At 48.1% G+C, this 22349-nt stretch overlaps 1 long non-coding RNA gene across 20 annotated transcripts; it reads right to left on the bottom strand.

Moving 5' to 3' along the window:
* Positions 1 to 302: 302 nt before the first annotated feature.
* On the bottom strand, positions 303 to 22328 carry LOC309641909. 20 transcript variants are annotated; one of them, XR_014252828.1, is made up of 6 exons: positions 22134 to 22327; positions 9587 to 11540; positions 8936 to 9065; positions 8352 to 8417; positions 7593 to 7634; positions 2244 to 6819 (listed from the first exon to the last, which is right to left on the bottom strand). It is a non-coding gene; the product is annotated as an uncharacterized lncRNA (long non-coding RNA). The 20 variants fall into 20 exon arrangements; XR_014252830.1 differs by lacking the exon at positions 2244 to 6819 and adding an exon at positions 6828 to 7442; XR_014252837.1 differs by lacking the exons at positions 8352 to 8417; positions 8936 to 9065 and adding an exon at positions 303 to 2198 and having other exon boundaries at positions 2269 to 6819; positions 9587 to 9755; positions 22134 to 22276.
* Between the last annotated feature and the right edge of the window lie 21 nt (positions 22329 to 22349).

Below are 22349 nucleotides of genomic sequence, written 5' to 3'. Positions count from 1 at the left end.
AAATGTGTACAGGGTCCTTTTGCAATAAAACTGGTTATGACTTGATCCAAGTGTTTACAATTGGGGCTGTTAAGTCTGACCATACATCACTGTGATAGAATGTGGGCTTTTTCAAGGGTGAAGATACAAGTCTTAACCACAGTGTAACTTACAGTTTCCTTAAAAAAAAAAAAAAAAAGTAAACCTGCAGCTATAGAATACACTATGTGCATTTATAATAGCTATTTTATATATTGTAGTGTCAACATTTTTTAATTAAATGTTTTACATTCACATGTGGTGGAGAGTCTTGTCATTAAGGTGTGTGTGATAAGGAGTCCGGTTGGTTTTCTCCTAATTAGACTGCACTTGTTTTTCATACGTAGTAAAATGCTTTGCACGTTATACCTTGCATAAGTCCTCATTTTACCACATGTTAACTAATCCTCTAGCTGATAATGCAGACACTTATGGGGGATTTATTTATAAGGGCTCTAGAATATAATACAAGTTATTCACACCAGCATCATCTATTACTAATATAGTAGTTAGTGCAGCTTTTTCTTTGTGTTGTGGTTGGTCTCATAACTAGGTTGAGTTTTTCTCTACCAAGAGGGAACAATACCGAACTTCTTTCCCTTGTGGAGTTTGTATTATAATAACCCTTAGGGTAAACTTGCTGTAGGGGAGGGACACACAGCTTCAGCTCATGGAACCTCTGTAGGTTAAAATGGTGTCAGCTGGTATAAGGTCCTGGGAAAAATCACTTCATAGAGATGGCTTTCCAAGTGGTTTTAAAATTTATCCTTCTATTGAAGTTTTTAGGTTAATTATGTACGTTGACTAAATTTACAAATACACTTTTTTATCCAAAAAAAAAGGAATGAAGTCCTGATACATTACTACAATAGGGATAAACCTTAAAATTATGCTAAGTGAAATAAACCAGTCACAAAAAGACAAATACAGTATGGTTCCACTTATATAAGGTATCTAGAGTATTTGAATTGAGAGAGACGGAAAGTAGAATGGTCGTCGCCAGGAAGTAGGAGGAAGGGGTAATGGGGATCTGGTGTTTAATAGGTACAGAGTTTCATTTTGGGATGATGAAAAAGTTCTGGAGATGGAAGGTGGTGATGGCTGTACAACAATGTGAATATACTTAATGCCACTGACCTGTACACTTTAAAAGTATTGAAATGGTAATTTTTATGTTATGTAAATATATATGTATATTTTACCACAATAAAAAATTTAGTTAAAAAAAAAGTGGGAAAAAGCCTCCAGAAAATAAAAAGGTTAGTGTAACTCTGAGTCCAAGGAGAGGTACTTCAAAACATGGCACAGGGGTGGGTACAGCCCATCTTCCCATCCCCACATGGAGACCACCAAGCCACTGGCACCAACTGACCCTTCTCTTATTTGCCCCACTTCACCTTAGTGGAAGTTGGGCTCACATTTCTTTTCCGAGTCCATCTATAATGACTCTGAGCCCCCAACACTCAAATTCCCATTGTGCAAAGCACATTCGTCTAGGAGATTCCTTTCCCCTAGTCCTATTCAAAACTTGGAAATCGGCAAAAAGATGGCTGTGAGTTCTCTCTCCATCCTGTGACTTGGCCGACAAGCCCACCCAGAGTCAGCTGACTCTCTAGGGCCTGCAGCTTTGTTTGACATTCTAATTACTATTGATCAGGGCCCATGCTCTGTAAAGTTAGATGTTCACTTGTAGAAAACTGATAAGGTGCAAATGATTTCCATCCAGAGGAGAAAATAACCCCAAAGGTTAGGGTTTTATTGCCTTATAGGATATTAACCAATTTTGTATCTAATTTAGTCATCATATTCCATCATTGTTTTTCATACGAGTTTCTCATATCCTCCTTTGAATCAGCTTTGCTCAACTCTCATTGAGTTAAATAAAATTTTGACTGTGTGCTCACTCTCTATTGCCTGAGAATTATGTCTACAATGTTTTAAGAATTGTACCTTGGCATCTGGGGAAGCTGGATAGGTGCTCACGTGTTCCACACACAGTCCTGGGGGGCTGCTTGTCACCTCACTGGCTGCTCCTTCTCCTGGCTCCCCTCCCCCTCTTTCTTCTTCCTCTTCTTTCCCTTCTTCTTCTCCTCCTCTTTTTTCTCTCTCCCTCTCTCCCTCCCTCTCCCTCTCTCTCCCCCCTCCTCTCTCTCTCCCTTTCTCTCTCCCTCCCTTTCCCTCTCTCTCCCCCCTCCTCTCTCTCTCCCTCCCTCTCTCTCTCTCTCTTTCCCTCTCTCTCTCTCTCTCCACCTGAAAATCCCTATTCCCCTCTGCTGCTAGCCCAGGCAATAAAACCAGGTCACATCTAGAGCAAACCACTTAAATGCGGTCATTACAAAACAGAATAATTACCATCTTGGTTTGCCTTCCTGCACCTAGATTCCTTCTTCCAGGCCTCTTCCTAGAAAAACAGGTGGTATTTGCTTTACTTGTATAAAGGATCCATCCTGGTGATGTTCTTAAAAAGGGTGTGGGGAGGGGTCTAATTCAAGGTCATGTGCGTCTCCACCGCTAGAAACCAACTTGATTTCCAGAAACCAACTATCCCCAAGTGTGCTTCCTCATGAAGTTACAGAAAAAAAAGTAAAAACCCTCTTCTCCAGGTAATCTGCTACAATTTTTTGTAACTGATTATTGTTGTTATAGAGAAGAGCTTTTTTCTTGTTTTGTTTCCGACATCTCACAAAACTTTTATTTGCCATAATTAATTGTTTTGAGTTAATTTTACTGGGTTTTCTAGTGATAAAATTGGGTCTTTGGCAAATGATGATAATTTTCCCATAGCTAAATTTTGTAATCATGCTTCCCATCTCATCACATCGGCTATAATATGTGTTCTTTTCTATGATTAAAGTTTTGGGCAGCTATCAAGAAAAATGCGCTGGCAAGCAAAGAGGCTAGGGACTGAGTAAGCAGCTAAAAAAACCCCACAATGGTAGTAATTTAAATGTGGGGTCATGGGACAAGGCCTGGACCAGTATCACGCCTGCAAAGGAGGAGATACAGGGAAGAGAGAGTTTAGATGCTGAACCAGCAATGAGGGCAGAAACCAACATGACTCCAGGTCTGCACGCCTGAAGCCCCGTGGTCCGCTTGAGTGCCCAGGTATGGTGGGTGTCCATTCTACCTTCTCGTGTCCCACAGTGATTGTTTTAGGGATGGACACTTGATCCAGACCTATGCCAAACAGACCCTGGCATTCCCCATCCACGTGACCCAAGTTAGTCCAATCAGACATGAAGCTCAGGAATTTTGTTGGATGGTTGGCCGAAGGGACGCCCCTCTCTCTCCCAGCATTTGGAGGAAGAAGCCTAGGAACTATTGGTACCCAACATGGAGAAACAAGCCTGAGCATCAGGATTAACAAACTCTGGATCAAACCCATCTTGAAGTTCATGCTATCTTTGGACTTTCACAGCATATAAAAACTACACCTTCCTTTTACTGGGTAAGCCAGTTTGTGCTGGGTCTTCTGTTACTTGCTATGTAAAGAGTCCCAACTGATCTACCAGGAAATTGACAGTATTTTTAATAGCTACTCTAATTCTCTCACAGTGTATTCATCTGAAAAGAGGTGTGACGGAGAAAAGTAATTAGAATTCTCAGTTTACAAACATTGCCTAAAATGTGAATTCAAGAGAGAAATTAGCAGATATTTTAATTGTCTACTCCATCTCCACATTCTCACACTTAATTTCTCTGCTCTCTAAATATATTAATTAACATTTTCATACTTTCCAGTTTACAATGCAACTTCACACACTGACTCATTTGGTTCCCATGATAAACAAGAGAGATGGGCGGTAACAGCAAGGCCTCATTTTGTGTAGCACTCAACAGTTTGCAAGGTGCTCTCTCTTAGTTTATTTTGTGTGATACTCGTATGGTAGCTCTTGCAAGTTCTCGACTCCAGGAAAACTGATGTAGTTCTCTTGGCCACAGAAAACTGTTTCACATTTCCGTGTCTTCACCAGTGTCACTCAGTCAATATGGTCCTTCCCACCTTGCTCACCAGGTGAACTGCTATTCATACTTAAAAACCCATTTCAGATAGGGCACATGGTGTCTCTCTCCCCTGGAAGATGGGCAGGTGGTGTGGTCCTCAAGAAGTGTATTGCCTTTGCCAGATTTGTCGAGGTCAGCCAGCTGGTTGTTGGGATAGAATGGGGGCTCTGGCCAACTGTTTTGTAGTTTGGGGTAAACTTCATCCATCACCAAAGGAAAGACAGCCTCTCCACCAGCCCCCTGACCATAAGAACCCGCTGCAAGTTTGGCCAGATTTACTCTCTTTGTTATATGGAGGGAGAAGGGTCAATATCAGTCTTAGCCTTGGGACATTTTTATTGGTTTTATGCTACTGGTCATCAGGCCAACCCAGTCTTTAGGCCTTCAAACAGGCCTCAAAGATACTTACAAATAAACCTCAGGCTTCTCAAATTGGTCTCAAAGAGACCCTCACCTGGATCCTCAGACCCGCCTCAGATGCGACCCTTCGATGGGCACAGATCAGAGCACAGACCTGTATCAGGAAACCCCTTCCTCCAACCTCAGATGTTCCCTCAAAGACACCCTCCCAAGAGAGCCAGGACCCAGCTCCCACTGCCCACACCCCTGCTGGAGGTCTGTCTGGGGCCTGCAGGACTCTGTCCAGGAGCGCATCTGTGGGTCTGAAGCCCTGACTGGGGAAGACTAAGGCTGCTGGTGGTCGTCATGGTGACCAGCTAGATTTCCTAACTCAGAGTAGGTGGGACACTCGCCTTTCCCTGTCTTATTGCCGCTCTGGTGATTCTAGTAACCAGAGTGGTCCTCTTCACAGAATCAGGAGTCAGAGGGCAGAAGGGATGGGGAGAAAGCTGCCCCATGTAGGACAGAAAGAGTCACTTGACGGGTGGGGGGGTGGGATGGAGATGAAGGAAGCAAAAGAGGTCTCCCAGGCCCTTTCTCTGAAGCTATGAGGCCTGTTTTCCCAGGGCTGTGGCACCGGGGCCCAGTACTTACAGGATCGGGTTGTAAATGTCAGTGTGAAATCTACTTCCTGTGTCGTCAGCACAGTCAGGTCCACACCTGCGGGTGAGCTGGCGTTGCCACACTGAACACCTCCACTTCCCCAACTTGCTCCTCCTCCAGGGCTCCCCAGCTCACAGGAGGGTCCCACATCCCTTTGACCACCCAGCCTGAGGTCCTCAGCTCAGCCTGGACCAATGCCACCCCAACCAGGCTGGACTCTTCCTTTCCCTCCTACCAGCCTCCAGAATCAGTCTCCCAGAAACCACCTCTGAGCATATCAATCTGCTTTGGAACTTGCAGTGGGTCTCCACTGCCCATGAGATAAAGTCCAACGAAGCTCCTCGTCCCACACTTCACAACCTGGCTGCCTCTGACCTCTCCAGAGTCCTCTGCCTGCACACACCGTACTTTCTGGCCAGATTCAGCCACGTCCACCTCTCACCTCCAGACCTTTGCTCCTGCCAGACCCCTGGCCTGGCTGCCTTTGCACTCTGCCTTTGCTGGTTTCACAAAGCCCTTCTCAGATGGTGAGCTCACCACGACTACCCCCCCCCCCTCCTTGGATCCTGTAGCATTTTCACCATTTCTACCAAAAAAAAAAAGGGTCCTATGGTAGGCGATAAGGACTCTGAGTGATTCACTGCTGAGTTCCCCCGAATGAAGTCATTCATTGCGTCATCGTGTGTTTGTGGAGCGCCTACCACACTCCTGGTTCTGTCTGGGGCCTGGGGCACAGCCGTGATCAAGACAGGATGGGACTCATACTGTCCCGGGGGCGTTAATTCCCGAGTGAATCCTGGCTTTTGCAGAGACCTTAGCTTCTTTCACGGACGCCTCTCCAGACTCGGCGTCCAGCACCCCAGGAATCCAAAGCAGCCATTCCCTACCCCTGTTTGCTCATCCACACAATCGCCTGCCATCTGAATGTACAGAGCAGGTGTGCACACAGGCACCTGGGCATGGGGTCCTGGGGGCAGGGGATGGGGTGGTGAGGGCTGCATGTAAACGTGTGCGGGGCCGTCCGGGGTGCACAGTGGTGCTGGGCGGCTGCCGCCCTCCACGCCGCCTGTCTGCGCATCTCGCTCAGCCCCCCGGACCTAACGGCTCCCAGCACACTGTGCTCCTGCTGCTTAATTTTGCTGAACACCGAGTTCCAACCCCGTGTTAACTGGTTTTGCTCCAGCCTTTTGTGCCTCCCATTCAATGAGGAAATGCCACCCATAAAATTTTAATTTTAAAAGCCAACTTGTTTGTTTTATGTTAAAATTCCCCAGGCAGCTCCAGCAGAGGGAAACAGACACGTTTTCGTTTCATTAAAGCAACTTGAGTGAAGATAAAAAAAGAAGCTGAAAAATTAGACTTAAAAACAGAGCAAGAAGCATTTAAGGAAAATGAATGAAAAATGAGCTGCCGCGGAGGGCGGCGGGGATCAGGCTCCACTTCTGCCCGCCTGCGCCCCTGCAGGGAGATGGCGGAGCCAAAGAGGGAGTCGGACACCCTTGGCTGGCGCCCCCAAAAGGCCACACCGTGGACTCCCTCCTCCTTGAAAGTTGCAAAGTGCTGCTCACTGTCTGATGAGTACCATTAGGAAGTCAGTGACATCTGCTTCAGCCACCAAAGCAGAATTTCCAGGTTCTGTGTCCTAGAGGAAGCAGGCTAGAGGGACTCCACCACTGGGCCAGCAGCATCCTCTTCCTCAAGGACAAACTGCATGATGGTTAAGCCAACTGGGTGGTCCTGGCTCTACCACTTACCAGCTGCATAATGGAGGGCAAGTGGCCTCAGTTTTCTCATCTGTAAAATGGGAATCATAATGTTACTTGGGGTTCATAGGGGTGTTGTGAGGATTAAACAGGTTAATACACTGAAAACTCTTAAAACAGAGGCTGGTATGCAGTAAGTGTTTAATTAATGGTAGCTTTTACTACTCTCATCCTGCCGCTACTCTTCCACTCCCTGCTCCCTTCCTCATCTACACATCCCCTCACCACTCAAAGGTCCTTTTAATGATGTCCCTGAGCTAAAGACAGCTAAGAGAGACTGGGGTGGGGGGCGGCGGGGGCAGGTGGAGAGGTCTGATGAAAGATTGGGAAACCCCATTCCATGACAATTCTTTTTTTTTTTTTTCCGATTTATTTATTTTTGGCTGTGTTGGTCTTCACTGCTGCATGCAGGCTTTCTCGAGATGCGGCGAGCGGGGCCTGCTCTTCGTTGCGGTGCACGGGCTTCTCATTGCAGTGGCTTCTCTTGTTGCAGAGCACAGGCTCTAGGTGTGCAGGCTTCAGTAGTTGTGGTACACGGGCTCAGTAGTTGTGGCTCGCGGGCTCTAGAGCGCAGGCTCAGTAGTTGTGGCGCACGGGCTTAGTTGCTCCGCGGCATGTGGGATCTTCTCGGACCAGGGCTCAAACCCGTGTCCCCTATATTGGCAGGCAGATTCTTAACCACTGTGCCACCAGGGAAGCCCCCACGGCAATTCTTGTGGGCAAAACCAATTCATTAAAATGTTATTATAATCCTGTCAAGGGAAGCCAGGCTCCCTGGGTTCAAAGTCCAGCTCCACCACTTACCAGCTGTGTGTTCCTGGGCAAGAGTCTTCTGGGCCTCAGTCTCTGCATTAATAAAATGGGAACAATAAGTGGATCAGCCACACGTTGTCATGGAAATCTAATAAAGAAAGCTCTATGGAGTGTCCAGCACTGCTAAATGCCCAGTAAATGGCCGATGTTCTGCATCAGGTCTGGGGGTCCGAGGCCATGGAGGTGGAGAAGGAGCTGGGCAGGTGGTACCATAATAGTGACCTCACCTCCCTGCTCACGGCTGTAGCCATGGAGTCATTATTAATAGCGCTCATTCTCTGAAGTGTTCTAATCTGGATGACTAATTATATGGTCATCCTACTCCAAATCCCCCACACCAGTGAGGGGGGGCTCAGAGCTTGCCCCCGGGGTTCTGGGGAAAAGGTCCTGACCCTTGACCTGTTTTCTGCCTGACTACAGAGTCCTAACCTGGAGCCCTAACCTCACACTTGGCTCGGGCTAAAGAAGCTCATTACCTCAGTCAGCGTGATGAAGAGTCAGGGTGGGGAGAGGCTGGGGAAAGGCCAAGGGTGCCCGGAAGGTGCTGGGAATGGAGGCTGGGATTCCGGGCCTCCTCTCTGCCGCTGAGGGCAACTTACGCAACTCCTGATGCTCAACTTCCTCTTCTCTCCAGGGAAGCTGGGGGTGGAAGGATTAGCCACAGCACTACCCTTACCAACAGTTGCACAGATCAAATCAAACCAGCGAATGGATGTGAAACTATTTTGTAAACTGTGAAGTGTTGCTCACTTTTGACCATTGGAAAGTCAGTGACATCTACTGCAGCCACCGAAGCAGAATTTCCAGGTTCTCTTCCTGGAGGTGACCAGAGATGGGGACAGAGAGGGTCACAAAGGGGCACAAACGGGGAAGGGGCGATCTGGCCGGTGCCTTGGCACGCAGAAGTCCTGTAACTCACAGCCTGTGTCCTGCAGAGCCTGACCCACTACCCACAGGCCCCCAACACCTGCCCAGGGCCCTCTGGCCCCCTCAGAGACCCATCTTCCAGGCAGCAGCAACGGCTGCCAGCAAGCTCCAGCCCTCCGTCTGCGGGAGCTACCTTCTCAGAAAAGCTCAGAGAGGACATCTTAGTGGCTGCAAAGTGGCACCCTTTTTATTCTAGGCAGAATTCTTTTCCCATAGTTCCCAAATGGTACACCAGGGAACACCTCCCTACTCCCACTCCCCACCCCCAGCAGGATTTAATGACAGTTCTGAGAGAGTAGGACCCAGTGGGTGGGGCTCCAGGCTCACTCTTGCCCCCTCCCCTTTCCCCTCCTCCCCCCTCCCCCCCTTCTCACTCTCTTTAACCAGAGTAGCTCTATTTTACATACTCTTTCCAAGGTTTTGCTTGCACAAAAATTTCCACCGTTAAAATACTTTTTCTGCTCCTGCTCTTCTCTTTCTTCCTTCCTGAACCGTTCAGTCTGAAAACCATCAGGGGCAGCAGAGCAAGGGAGACATCTGCATGGGGGTGGGAGAACCACGGCGGACAGGAGGGGGGTGTCACAGCCGGGTGAGGAGGGGTCCACGTTGTGGGAGGCAGCCTGGCACAGGGTGTCAGAGCCCCAGCGGGGTGGGGAGAGTGTCTATCCCAAAGGGACAGCCTGGCCTGGAGTGTCAGAACACAAACGGGGTGAGGCGGCAGCCATACATGGGGGCAGCCCGGGGTGGGGGTCAGAGCCTGATCAGGGTGAGTAGGGCAGCCATGTGGGGGAGATGGGCCCAGCGTGGGAAATCAGAGGCCAAGCTGGATGAGGAGGGGGACAGGCTGGGATCCTAAGGCAGTGTAAGGAGGGGGTCTAAATGGAGGGGGCAGTAACCCTCCCTGGGGACTCAGAGTCTGAAACAGGGCAGTTCAGAGAGAGGAGGGACAACCCAGATCACCACCACTCAAGCCTCCTTCTCCTCCTGCCCAAATCTATTCTAAAGCCAAGGAGGACCTGGAGCCCTTCCCAAAGCAACTGAAGTTATCAAATACTCACTGAGCACTGGCGATGTGCTGGACAGCATGCTGGGTGCTGGAGGAGAGAGCCGGGACGGAGCACGACAGCCCAGAGGGCAGGATGGCTTGGAGCCCACCATCATAGGACAGGAGTGATGGGAGCACCTGGGGGACAGGGGGGCAGCAGGACCTCTCAGGGGCATCAGGAACTGTCCAGAGAAGAAGCAAGCTGAGCGGTGAAGGAAGATGACTTTGCCAAGTGGGCCGGGATGGGGGCAGCAATGACTCTGGACCTCGATTTCTCCCCCTGCCCATCCTCACCTGCCCAGGTTCAACCCATGCCCAAGGGCCAGAGCCACCAAGAACCTCACAAGAGGCCTTTCCATCCTGGGACCCCAAGGACTACACCCTAGGCACAGGCCCTTCGGGATAGACAGGGAGCTTCCGGGGCCGCCTCACTTTTGTCCACAGCTCACTTCACCTGGGGGCTCGCCTTGATGGGAAGGTCCCCCCTCTCCTTTCTTTTCTGAGGTTCAACATCTCTCATCATTGAGACATTCTGCCTGGTGCTTAACTTGAGTCCCTCTTGCTTTCTTTATTAAGAAAAATGGCTCGCTGAGGCCCTTCCCCAATACTGCTGAAACACTGATAAAATCTGTCCCAGGAGGTGGGGGGAAGCTGACCAGGTCAGTGAGTTGAGGGATGCACCAAAACCCTCCCTCAGGCACAGGCTCCGCTCCCAGTCCTTATTTTTTTCTCAAAAGCCCTAAGCTACGATCCTTCCTTTGGGGGCCCCTCTGTCCTTCCCACACCTAGGTGAGATCCCCACTCATGCACCCCCAGCACAACAGTCCTTAGCCTGACTCCTCAAAGGGCCCTTTCGGCAGAGAAATGCTGGCAGGGTCCCACTCCAGGTGGTCCCTTCCATTTGGGCTTCAAGGTGGCCCGGCCCAGCCTCGAAAAGGAACGGTTGGACTCCATATGACCTGACTTTCATGCTTCAAACGGCCCCAGGAGAGGTCGAGGCTGGACCCCAGAAAGGACTTCCTTTGGTTGAGATGTGGCAATAAGGTTCTCGTGCCCCGCCTCCCTGCGGTCACCACGAGGGGGCGCCACAGCCCAGCCCACGGGCTGTGTTATCAGAGGCCCGGCGGTGTCGCCGAGGAGGCAGGGAGGGTCTGGCGGGCCCCGGGGGCGCTGGGGTGCGAGGCCGTAGAGAAGCTGCTGAAGGAGCCAGAAACACCTGGTCGGAGGTGACACGCCCGCGCCGCGCGGCCGGGACTCGGGAAAGGGAGTGGCAGCGGGTTTTGCCTAGTCATCGCCTGCGAAGACTCGCGTCACCTCTGATGTCAGGGCTTCCAGAGGCTTCGTTCCAGTTCCGGGCTCCAGGAAAGCGCGTCGCGGGGCGCAGAGGTTACACAACTTCCCCCAAGGTCGCGTCGGAAAGGACCCGCAGGGCCGAAATTCGAACCCGCCTCAGCGGGCACGTACCCGCCTGCGCGGTCCGCAGGTGGCCGGGCCCCGCGTAGCATCCTTCCCAAACCCACCGCACAGCCCGCGCCGGCCTTGGCCTGGCTTCCTTCTTTCTCGTCTCTCGAATGGTCTTTCATGGTAAGATCTCCTTGGCAGCCTTATAATAAAAAAGAGCCTCCTGAAACCACAAGTGTTTTTAAATGAATTCAGGTCCCAAATTCCCGGAGTACGGCGGGGAGGCGGAAGGTGACGGAAAGTCTTTCAGCGTGAAAGTTAGACGTCAAGGGCGCGGGGCCCTCCCCCGACCTCCAGAGCTGGCGCTGCGGAGACACGAGGGCCCTCACGCGTCTCAGGAAGTGTCTCCTTTTGAAAACGCACCGGTCCTTGTGCTCTGAGTGTTTGGAGTCCGGTCCATTATGAGAAATCTCCTTTTGAGGATGGACATAGTCAAATCCAGATGTTGGCCTCGCAGAACAAAAAGCTCCCTCCAAACTCTCTTCATGAAGAAACAGGTTCTCATCCTTTGAAGGAATAACATCTCTTGATAAGTGGAATTTTTTTCCCCCAGCCAACAACCTTCTGCCCTGAATTTGTTAAAACCGGTTTAATAGCCTATCTCTGTTCCATTTCTGATGCCAGGATGGCAGTGACAAGGTGGAATGTCACCAGCTGCTAGATTCAATAGATTGAGTATGGCTTCACTATGAAGAGAAGGCTGTATATTTTTTTAATATACATCATTTATTTAGATAGATTTCTTTTAGTTCAAGACATACGTTCTAATAGGGCAAATGTAAGATGAAATACAGATGGTCAGAACAACTTCCCAAATTGTACACTTCATTTTGCTGACTCAAAAATGCTTGAATAACAACTTTTCAGAAAGAAGGATGCGTTATTCACTAAGTGTACACACTGATTGTAAGACAATCCCAGTTTCAGTAATATTCATTTCTTAAAGTACATCTTAAAATAGGGGAAATATGGACTACATATTTGTTGACTACAATATGTGTATATATAGCCAACAAGGATGTTTTATCAGTAAGGTCTAGTATTTTTGCTGAAACTGAGAGCTCAAAGCAGGAATCCTTTCCTAATCCTTCTTGCATACCACCAGTGACAGGATGCTCACTACCTCTGAACACAATCCTTTTCATTGTGGGACAGTTCTGTCAGAGTTGGTTCTCAGTGCCTTGTCATCTCCGTGTTCTGCCCTTGGAGCAGGCAGGGTTATTGGTGCTCCCTTCTCTGCCCCCCGAGTCTCTCTTCTCTGAAGTCAGGATCCCCAATTCCTCACTATCCTTTGCCCTCCACAAATTGGCCTCTGGTCTCTCCCTGTCCCCTCAAAGGTATGGCAACCAGAATTGAACCCAACCTTCCAGCTATCACCTCCCTCATCCTCAATCTATACCGCCAAAGACGCAGCCTGAGATCACATTAGTTTGGGGGCAGCCATCTTAACATGGGATTATATTGAACCTTCAGCCAAAACCTTTTTCATGAAAAATCTTTTCATTTTACATCCATCCCCATTCCATTTTACCTCAGGGAGTTTAGTCTATCATTTCACTTTACATTTGTAATTTTTAAGATCCTCCCCACAAACTGCAGAAACTTCAGGCCCTACAGAACCTTCTCTTATTGCTTTCCCCATTTTATAGATGAAGAAAAATGCGGCACAGAGATGTCAAGCAAGTTACCCAAGGTGGCAGGGCCAGGAGGTGGTGAAGTTGGGATTCAAACTCTTAACCCCCTCAGATGAACCAACAAGGGCTTGAGGAGTTTTCCCAGGGGATTCATGTCTTTAAATGCAGTACTGGGTTATGTTTCAATTTCTGTATTTTAATCAGTTAAGAAATACTTTGTATTGGGACTTCTCTGGCAGTCCAGTGGTTAGGATTCTGAACTTCCACTGCAGGGGGCACAGGTTGGATCCCTGGTCCAGGAACTAAGATCCCACATGCGGTGCAGTGCAGCCAAAAAAACAAACAAACATGGTATGGTATTAATTGTTTAAAGGGCATTGCTTGATTGAGAGATTGAGTGCTTGGCAAACGGTGATTCGCAGTTACTCAGTCCTTTTATCACTTAGCTGAACACTGCCAGCCCCTGGCGTAGCTTTGCCTATGAAACAATTTTAAATTATTTTTATTATAATAACAAATTTATAGTCTATACCCATCATAGATCACTGGTTAAAGACAAAAATCCTAAAAAAACAAAATTTGATGCTGAAATACAAGTTAATTGGGAAAAAAAGTTAAGGAAAATATTTCTGTAAAGTCCTCCTATCTACACACTGCTTACATCTGATCATAATTTTCACACGTTATTTGATAAATACTGTTGGGACCGCCAAGAATCCACCAGGATAACTAAATTGGGTCCCTACCTTACACCCGTGCCAAAATTAATTCCAACCTATTTTATTTTATTTATTTTTTTGGCTGTGCCACGCAGCTTACAGGATCTCACTTCCCCGACTGAGGGACTGAACCCAGGCCATGGCAGTGAAAGCTGGAATCCTAACCACTAGGCCACCAGGGAACTCCCTCCAACAGATTTTTTTTTTAACTATACATAAAAAAAAGAAACCATATATGTGTCAGAAAAAAATGGGCGTATTTGCGTCATAATCTTAAGAATGGAGGCCTTCTTACGTATCACAGAAAAACCCCAAACCATACAAGAAAATGATCTGTTTCTCTACATAAAATTGAAAATTTTTCCTGAGTTAAGAAAAAAGAGGGCTTCCCTGGTGGCGCAGTGGTTGAGAATCTGCCTGCCAATGCAGGGGACACGGGTTCGAGCCCTGGTCTGGGAAGATCCCACATGCCGCGGAGCAACTGGGCCCGTGAGCCACAGCTACTGAGCCTGCGCGTCTGGAGCCTGTGCTCCGCAACAAGAGAGGCTGCGACAGTGAGAGGCCCGCGCACCGCGATGAGGAGTGGCCCCCGCTTGCCACAACTAGAGAAAAGCCCTCGCACGGAAATGAAGACCCAACACAGCCAAAAATAAAAATAAAGAAATAAATAAATTAAAAAAAAAGAAAGAAAGAAAAAAATACAAAGTCAAATGGCAGCTGAATAGGAAAGGAAAATATTTGAAATCTATCACAAAGAGCTAATTTCCCTTATCTTTAAAGAGCTCCTGTGAATCAGTAAGGATAAAAGACCAATAATTCAATAGAAAAATAGGCAAAGGACGTAAACAACTAGTCAGCCCCCAAAATGCAAATTGGTCTCAAATGTAAGAAAAAAGAACCTTCATCCTCACTTACAGTAAGTGAAATACAATGAGATACCATTTTGCATCCACCAGGTTGGCAAAGATCAAAACGTCTGGTGACCACGGTGGGGCAAGGATATGGTGACATGGGCCGTTTTCATCATCGCTGGTGGGAAGGTAATGGTACGATTTCTATGAAGAGCAATTTAGCAGTATTCTTCTAAAGGTCAGCGCTCACATGCCCTTTCTTATGGGTTGAATTGTGTCCCCCCACCAAATTCACATGTTGAAGTCCTAACCCTCAGTACCTCAGAATGTGACCCTATTTGGAAATCAGGACATTACGGATAGAATTAGTTAAGATGAGGTCATACTGGAGGGGAGAGGGGTCCACATCCAACATGACTGTTATCCTTATAAAAAGGAGAAATGTGGACATAGACACACACACACAAGGAGAATACCATGTGAACATCAAGGCTGAGATGAGGTAATGCAGCTACAAGCCAAGGGACACCAAAAAGTGCCAGCAAACCACCAGGAGCCACGGAAGAGACCTGGAACAGAGTCTCCCTGACAGTTCTCAGAAGGAGCCAACCTGGCCCCACCTGATCTCAGACTTCCAGCCTCCAGAACTGTGAAATAATAAATTTCTGTTGCTCAACCATTCAGTTTGTAGTACTTTGTTACAGCAGCCCTAGCAAACTAAGACACTCTTTGACCCAGCAAGATGAATTCATCCTACTATGTATTTGTGCAGTTGCAAAGTGGTGAGCAGGTGCGGGTCTACTTGCAGTGTTGTTTGTAATAGCTAAAGGTCAGAAACAACCTAAATGTCTTATCAGTCACAAACTGCCTAAATAAATTATGGAATTATCTCAAAGGTCTATTAGGAAGTGAGAAAAGCAAGGTGCAGCTGGTTGTAGAGAGGGCCTCGTTTGTATAAAAATAAAGAGAAACAAAGCAGAATGTACGTGAGCAAATATTTGCTTGTGGCTGCATAGATTCTATCTGGAAAGATACACAAGAAATTGCTAACTTCAGTTGTTCCTGGAGAGCAGAAACACTTTAAGGACCATGGAAAGGAGATTTTGGTTCTACTCAAAACACACCTGTACCTTTTGAACCTTTTACATTGTTTATGTAACACCTGTTCAAAAAAAAAAAATCTGTGTATAACATCAAGATGCCTCTAGTACTTCAAAAACCAACAGGAAAAAGAGAAAATATAGCCATTTTAGCTTTTCATCTTTTGGAAATAACAGCTAATAACAGTAATATTCATACCTGAAATGGGTTATTTGAGGAGATATCTTCTCTCTTATCTCTTCGTTTAGAAACAAAGCACAAAATGTGTTTTGAAAATAACCAAATAAATCACAAAAATGAAGCACAAGATGCCAAAATTCTAAACTCCCATGTATTGAAAGCAAATCTGTTTTTTAATTCATAGCATGTAGTTAAATTTCAATCTATAATGACAATTTCAGCATACATTCAGTCTCCAAATCAAGCCTAACAAGATATTTTCAATTCATTTGTCTATAAATCTTAATTTTCCTCATAAAATTAATTTAAATTCTATTAAACAGTTGGCATCATTTATTAAATAGGAAAAGGTCAAAAGTAGCCTTTAAAATAACAAATCTTACGAAATACACACTTTCTAATACAACCTTTGGAAGCAGACTGATCTAAAATAAAATAAATTTTCTCAAAATATCTTCTTACCTTGCAAAAAAAAGAAATTATCTTCTTTATTCGAAAAAGGGTTTGTGAGGTCATTGATCTCTGTAAAAACAATTGGAGTGTTCAAACATGTTGAGAAATACAACCTGGGCTCATCCTGTATGTTTGTGCAAGCTGCGAACTGTACAACTCCAGGGGGCGCCATTGAGATCATAATCCAAATTGTGCAGTGCACTGCCTGTGCAACCGGGCATATCAATCCTGTGCCTACTGAAAATGTTGGGGGTCGTGGAAGGCTTTTGGGGAGGAGAGGGTAGATGTCAGAGGTGGGGTCACATAGATTGGGAGGCCAGAATCTCATGCATACAGCCTCCCATCTCTCCAGGTTGACCTCCCTTGTGGAGGCGCTGGCAACAGAAATATCCTGAGTTTTCTCTGAGCCTTACAGCCTTGGTTTTCCTAAGGTTGGTGGCGGGAGGACCATCTTCCAGGGCCTACAATCATCTCCTTGGCCTGTACAACTCAAAGTCCTCTTTAATCACTTAGCAGCTGAGAAGCAAGGCCAGATGAAGGGACCCCACCATACCCTTCATTTTACTCCTACCCTAAAGGAGGCAGAGGTGGCTAGCGCAAGAGGAGAGGTGGAGGCGGCTGAACCTGAAATGACATTCAGGACATTTGGCCTCCAGGACCAGCTCTACCACTGCCTTTCTGTGTGATCTTGGCAAATCTGTAAGCCTTTCTGGGCTTCTGCCTCCCTGTTTGCAAAATGAAGAGGATTATTGCCATTCTTTCTCTGTCTCTTGGAAAAACACACAAAAGAAAAGAGAAAAACACAAAGCAATGATTTCACAGGGAATGCATAGAAATTCAAGCATTCCAATTATTATCATTAAACATCAAGAATTTGTCAGGAGGCTCTGAGCAGCTATAAAACCTCAAGCAAATCTCAAGACCTCCCTGGGCCTTCGTTTTACCATGTGCCAAGTGGCAAAGCTTGAATTAGATCAGCAGTTTGCTGACCTTTTCACCACTAAGAGTCTATTTTATTATTTCCAAACCATCCCCACAGACCTCACATTTTGTAAGATTTTATCCCCTAAGCTGTATTTAGGTAATTATTGTATACTTAAGAAATATTAAGTAATTATTGTTATCATTATAAAGGATATTTTTGGTTGTGAGTGACAGAATTTATGGGCTTACATAGGCAAAGAGTCTAGAACTAGGAATAGCTTCAGGCAAGGCTCGATCCAGCAGCTGTTACAGAGGACCAGTGTTCTAGTCTCTTGGCTCTGCCTCCTCTGAAGTGTCACAAGGTGGCTTCCAGAAACTCTTGGGACTACTTGCTTTTCTCACTTGTGATTGGCAAGAAACAGAGAGCTTGCTGCCCGGTTAACATAAAGAAAAGACACAGAATTGAGACTCATTAACCTGGTTAGCCTGATTTGGGCCACGTACCCTTTCCTGACCAATTACCAAACCTGAAGGATAAGATGTATTGATTTGCTTAAGCCAGTTAGGCCCCACTGCTGGAATGGGGTCATTTCTGACCAGATCACATGGCTGGGAAATTCCCAGCACTAATAGGAAGGGGGAATCGGACGAAGGGTGCTGGAGAGACACCAGCAAGTTTCCTGTGGTGTGTTTATCAACCAGCGATATCTCAAACAGCCCTTCAGAACTTCTGACCAGCATGTGAGCTGCATGTGAGCTGCACATTAGTGACCTCCAGGATCTTGTGAACTAGTCTCAATGACAACCCCATCTGTGGATGGCCACACTGACCACGTGAGTCGACGTCAGCCCAGCTGTGGTTAGACTTGGCCCAGATGCAAGTTCACCCATGAAGCTTCTAGTTCTCTACTCCCACCCAGCCTTTCAGATATGGCTCAGCTGGAGGCCCAGGTGAACCTCAGACTCCCCAGTTCCCAGGCCTATGCCTGCCCTTTTCAGATACAAGAGGACATCTGTGAGCTGGATTTGGCAAAGAGGAAGCAACAGAGATGTCCACAGCAAAACATACCTGGAACCCTGGCTGCCTCGTTCACTGACTCACCACAGATTTACCAACATCTGTGCCAGGTCGTGTCCCAGGGACCCGCCTTCAAGGAGTCACAGTGAGGTGGGGAGACAGTGGTGCCCCAGACCATTACATTTCAGTGTGGAAACACAGTGAGGCAGGCAGCAGCGGGACAGGGGCAGGCCCCTCCCCATCTCGGGCCAGAGGGCATGAATGTCCACCCCAGTAAGGTCAGCAGCAGGACCACTTCAGCCCGGCCTGGACTCTCCTGGCCCAAGGGAAGCTATCTCTGGTAGCTTCAAGGATCTCACCAAAGTTGTGCCCCCCCAGTACAGACTGGGGAGTGTTCAACCCCAGGACTGGGGACCCAAGGTTCTGCATACCATCAGGGCCTTGCAGGATTCTCTCAGGCCCCTTCAGTGCAGTGGCTTTGGGGCTGGGGAGGAGTGGGAGTGGGGATAGGGGGACAAGCCAACTCACCCTTCTGCCTGCCTTCAGACCCCGCCTCTTCCTAAATCTTCAAAACCAGGTAGGATTCACGGGCTAAGCAAGCACACAGCAAGGCCAAAGGGGTCCCCTGCCACTGCTCTCTCCAACAGACACCTGAGATTCTACTTCTCCTTTGAGTAAGGCATTGCCCTTATCAGGTCCTCAAGTTAAGTCACCAGTATTTCTGAGCACCTGTGTGGGTCTGATCTCCCTGTCTCTGGCAAATGGGGCCAGGGATGCCTGGGATGGAGAAAGCCTGGCTAGTCCCATTCTCAACTTTGCCGAAATTAACTTGCCATGTGGCCAGAGGCAAGTCCCTTTCCTGCTCTGTCTCTCCATCTATAAAATAAAGGTTCTGGGATAATCAGTCTCTATGGGGCTTTCCAGCTCTAACAGTCCAGAATGTGAGCATTCAAGGTTCAGCAAAGAACAGGGAGCAGGGGTGGCTGAACTGGGGAAAGAGGGGGCGCCATCTGGCCAGGACCTCATAGACCAAAAGGATATATAGAGATATAGATATAGCTATAGATATAGATATATAGATATATAGGATATATAGATATATACCAATAGAAATGAACAAAGCCATCTGACCTTCTTACCTACAAGGCCCATGAAATTATACACATATTTTTTAAATAAACTTTTTAATTTTGGAATTAATTTTCAATTTACAAAAGAGTTGTAAAGATAGTAGAGAAAGTTCCCGCATACCCCCGCATGGTTTCAGTTTCCCCTAATGTGATCATCTCATACCACTGTGGTACCTTTGTCAAAGCAAAAAAAAAAAAGAAAAAAATTGGTACATCTCTATTAACTAAAATCCAGACCTTATTTGGATTTTACCAGCTTTTCCATTAATGCTCTCTCTGTTCCAGGATCCAACCAGGAACTATACTGCATCCACCCGGCGTGTCTCTTCATGTCCTCTGGTCTGCTTCTGTCTTTCCGTGCTTTTCGTGACCCTTTCAGTTTTGAGGAGTCCTGATCAAGTATTTTGTAGAATGGCCTTCAATGGGAGTTTGTCTGAGGTTTTTCTCTGGGGTTACGGGTTTGGGGAAGAATACCACAGGGATGAATTGCCCTCCTCATCACATACTGTTGGGGGCACATGATAGCCACTTGACTTATCATGGGGTGGTGGTAACCGTGATCACTCGGTCAAGGTGGTGTCTGCCAGGTGTCTCCACCATACACTTCCTATTGTTCCCTTTCCCTACTCTGTGATTTAGAAGCAAGTCACTAAGCCCAGGGCACATTCAAAGGAAGAGGAGAGGATAATTAGCCTGGAGAAGGGAGAACCTACATGTGTTATTTGTAAGATTTGTCTCTACCCTGGCCCCACCCAGCTAGTTATTTATTCAACAATTTATTTCTACCAGTACCAACTCAGGGATATGGATTTTATACTTTGGGTTACTATCTAATACTCCATTATCTATTTTATTGCTCTAATTGTGGCAGCTTTGGCCATTGGGAGCTTTTGGCTCCCGAGTCCGTTTGACACACTCCTACCCTTTTGAGTTTGGGGCACTTCCTAACTCTGGCACCACAAGACACTCCAAGCTCACTTTTTTCCCTGTCCCAGCCCTAGAATCAGCCGTTTCTCCGAGGAAGTAATATATTTTTAAAACAAACCCTCCAATTATCTTGTCAGTAGCCCAAATGTACTGCACTGCATTTGAATACACGATGAAAGAGTTCATTTGTTCAACTGAATTTTAAAACATACTTCAATATTTATAGCTCCTAGTGTGACAAGTCCTTTTTTTTTTTTTTTTTTTTGGCCATGCTGTGTGACATGTGGGACCTTAGTTCCCTGACCAGGGATCGAATCCACACCCCCTGCAGTGGAAGCGCAGAGTCTTAACCTCTAGACCTCCAGGGAAGTCCGACAAGTCTTTTTAAAATATATTAGGAACCTCAAAACATGGGAGGGATCTGGCCCTTTCTCCATTTCCAGGAGGGCTTGTGGAACTGAACCTCTGCGGCCACACTGCTAAGGCTTGGGGACAGCCTGCCCACACTTCCTACAGTGGTGACCTAGCTCCTGTGTCCTTCCCAGTCTGAGCTGCCCAGTGGAGCTACCAAAGTCCTAGGTAATTCCTGGGACCTTTCTCTCTCCAGCCTCTCCTCGCCCCCCCGCCCAGGGGGCGACCAGTCCTGGAGCTCTGCAGACCCCACTCAGGCTAGCCAGGTGCAAGCAGGTGGCAGGAGAGCAGGAAGGCTCCAGGAAGGAAGTTGGCAAGCCCAGCCACTGAGACGGGCGTTCAAGGGATGGGGGGGTGGGGGAGCGGGTGGGGGGTGGGAGCGGGTGGGCTGAGCACATTAGATCCAGAGGGCTCCTGGGGATTCGGGCCAAAGTTTGCAAAATCCAGCTAGAAGTGGAGCAGGGTTTCCCCGGAGCAGTCCTGGGTTCTGCAGAAGACAGTCAGCTTCTCAGGAAAGAGCCGCCTTCATGAGCCGGAAGAGAGCGAGACCGCGGCTCACTCTGGGAGGACACGGAGCTGTGTGACTCATCGCCCAGTCCTGCTGGCTCCCCCTGGCACAGTGCTGGGCAGCACAGGGCCTGGGAGTACGGGCGGAGTCCCAGCCCGGTCCTGGCCCAGGAGGCGGTCCAGGCTGGCAATCACAATCCGGCGCGTAGGGTCATAGGCAGGGTGCTGTGGGAGCACCGAGGAGGAAGCAACTCAGCACCAAAGGAGTCTGGGCAGGCCTCACAGAGGAGGTGACATCATCAAAAAGAGGAATAGAATTGGCCAGGCAGCAGTAGGGAGGGAAGAAGGGGAGGGCACTCCCGGGGCTGAGATAGGAGATTCAAAGGCACGGAAGTGTCTGCAAGGCGCTGGCACAGTGCCTGCAGCCCAGCAAGTACTCCATAAATGTGAGGCATTATCGCTGTGGTTGACTTATCATCATTATGATTATTAACCTGGACTCATTACTTAATATTTTTACTACCGTAAAGGTAGTTACTACAATGAATGAATGTCTAAATATACCGCACTTTTCACTGAATTTTTCCCAACTATGAAAGGGGCTGTTCTGAAGATTACGTCTACAGTACACACAGCACTGGGCAGGAGTAGTGGTGAACACGTGTGCTGGCACAACGGAAGGAGCCTCGTTTTCCCCCTCTCCTGGAGGCCAGCCCCTGGGGGTCCTGTGCCTGGGAGACACAGAAGAAGAGGTATTTGGGGGTCTTTAAAGATGACCAGACAACAAAGCAGGGACTTGGCTAGGTGGGATCATTGGTGGTTTCAAAAGCGACAAAGGTGGCACCTGGTGCCCTGGAATGGGAGCTCCTGGTCCTGGCTGCAAGTCTTTCCAGCTGGGACAAGGCAGGTTGTACTTGCCCTTCTATCCGGGCAAGGTCCTTATTTCAGAAAAAATTGTACCTGGCCCTGGATGGGGCCCCAGCTCTGTGTACCTGCTCCAATCACGGTGTACCTGTTGAGTGTTCCTGTCTCAATGCGAATAGTGCCTGCCTGGGTGTACCTGTCTTGATAACTATGGCTCTGCCTCCAGCCGTGTGTGTGGACCAACGCCTGTGTCCCGTACTGTACCTTCGGCGTACTTAGTTAGGTCTGAAAGTACGCGGCTGTACCTGTGCCTGTATCGCCGTACACTAGGTCTGCCCGTGCCTAACTCGGTGCGCGTACCTGGTTCAGCCTGGGCTTACCTTACGCCTGCGGGCCATGCACTCCTGCCCTGCAGATCTCCTCGCCGCGGGAGGCTAGAGGTTCACGGAAAGGACAGCTGCCCGCGCCCCTTCCCGGATTCCTGGCCAGGCCTGGCGCTCTCGGGCTGCGGGGGCGGGGCCTGAGGCCGGGGCCTGAGGCCGGGGCGAGGTGGGGAGGGATGGGGCGGGGAGGGGGCGGGGAGGGGGCGGGGCGAG

This window comes from Balaenoptera physalus, assembly GCF_965194825.1.
Source record: "Balaenoptera physalus genome assembly, chromosome: 1".
In the NCBI taxonomy this organism is placed as follows: Eukaryota; Metazoa; Chordata; class Mammalia; order Artiodactyla; family Balaenopteridae; genus Balaenoptera; species Balaenoptera physalus.
The sequence above is the reverse complement of the archived record's forward strand: the minus strand, read 5'-3'. Positions and strand labels throughout refer to the sequence as shown.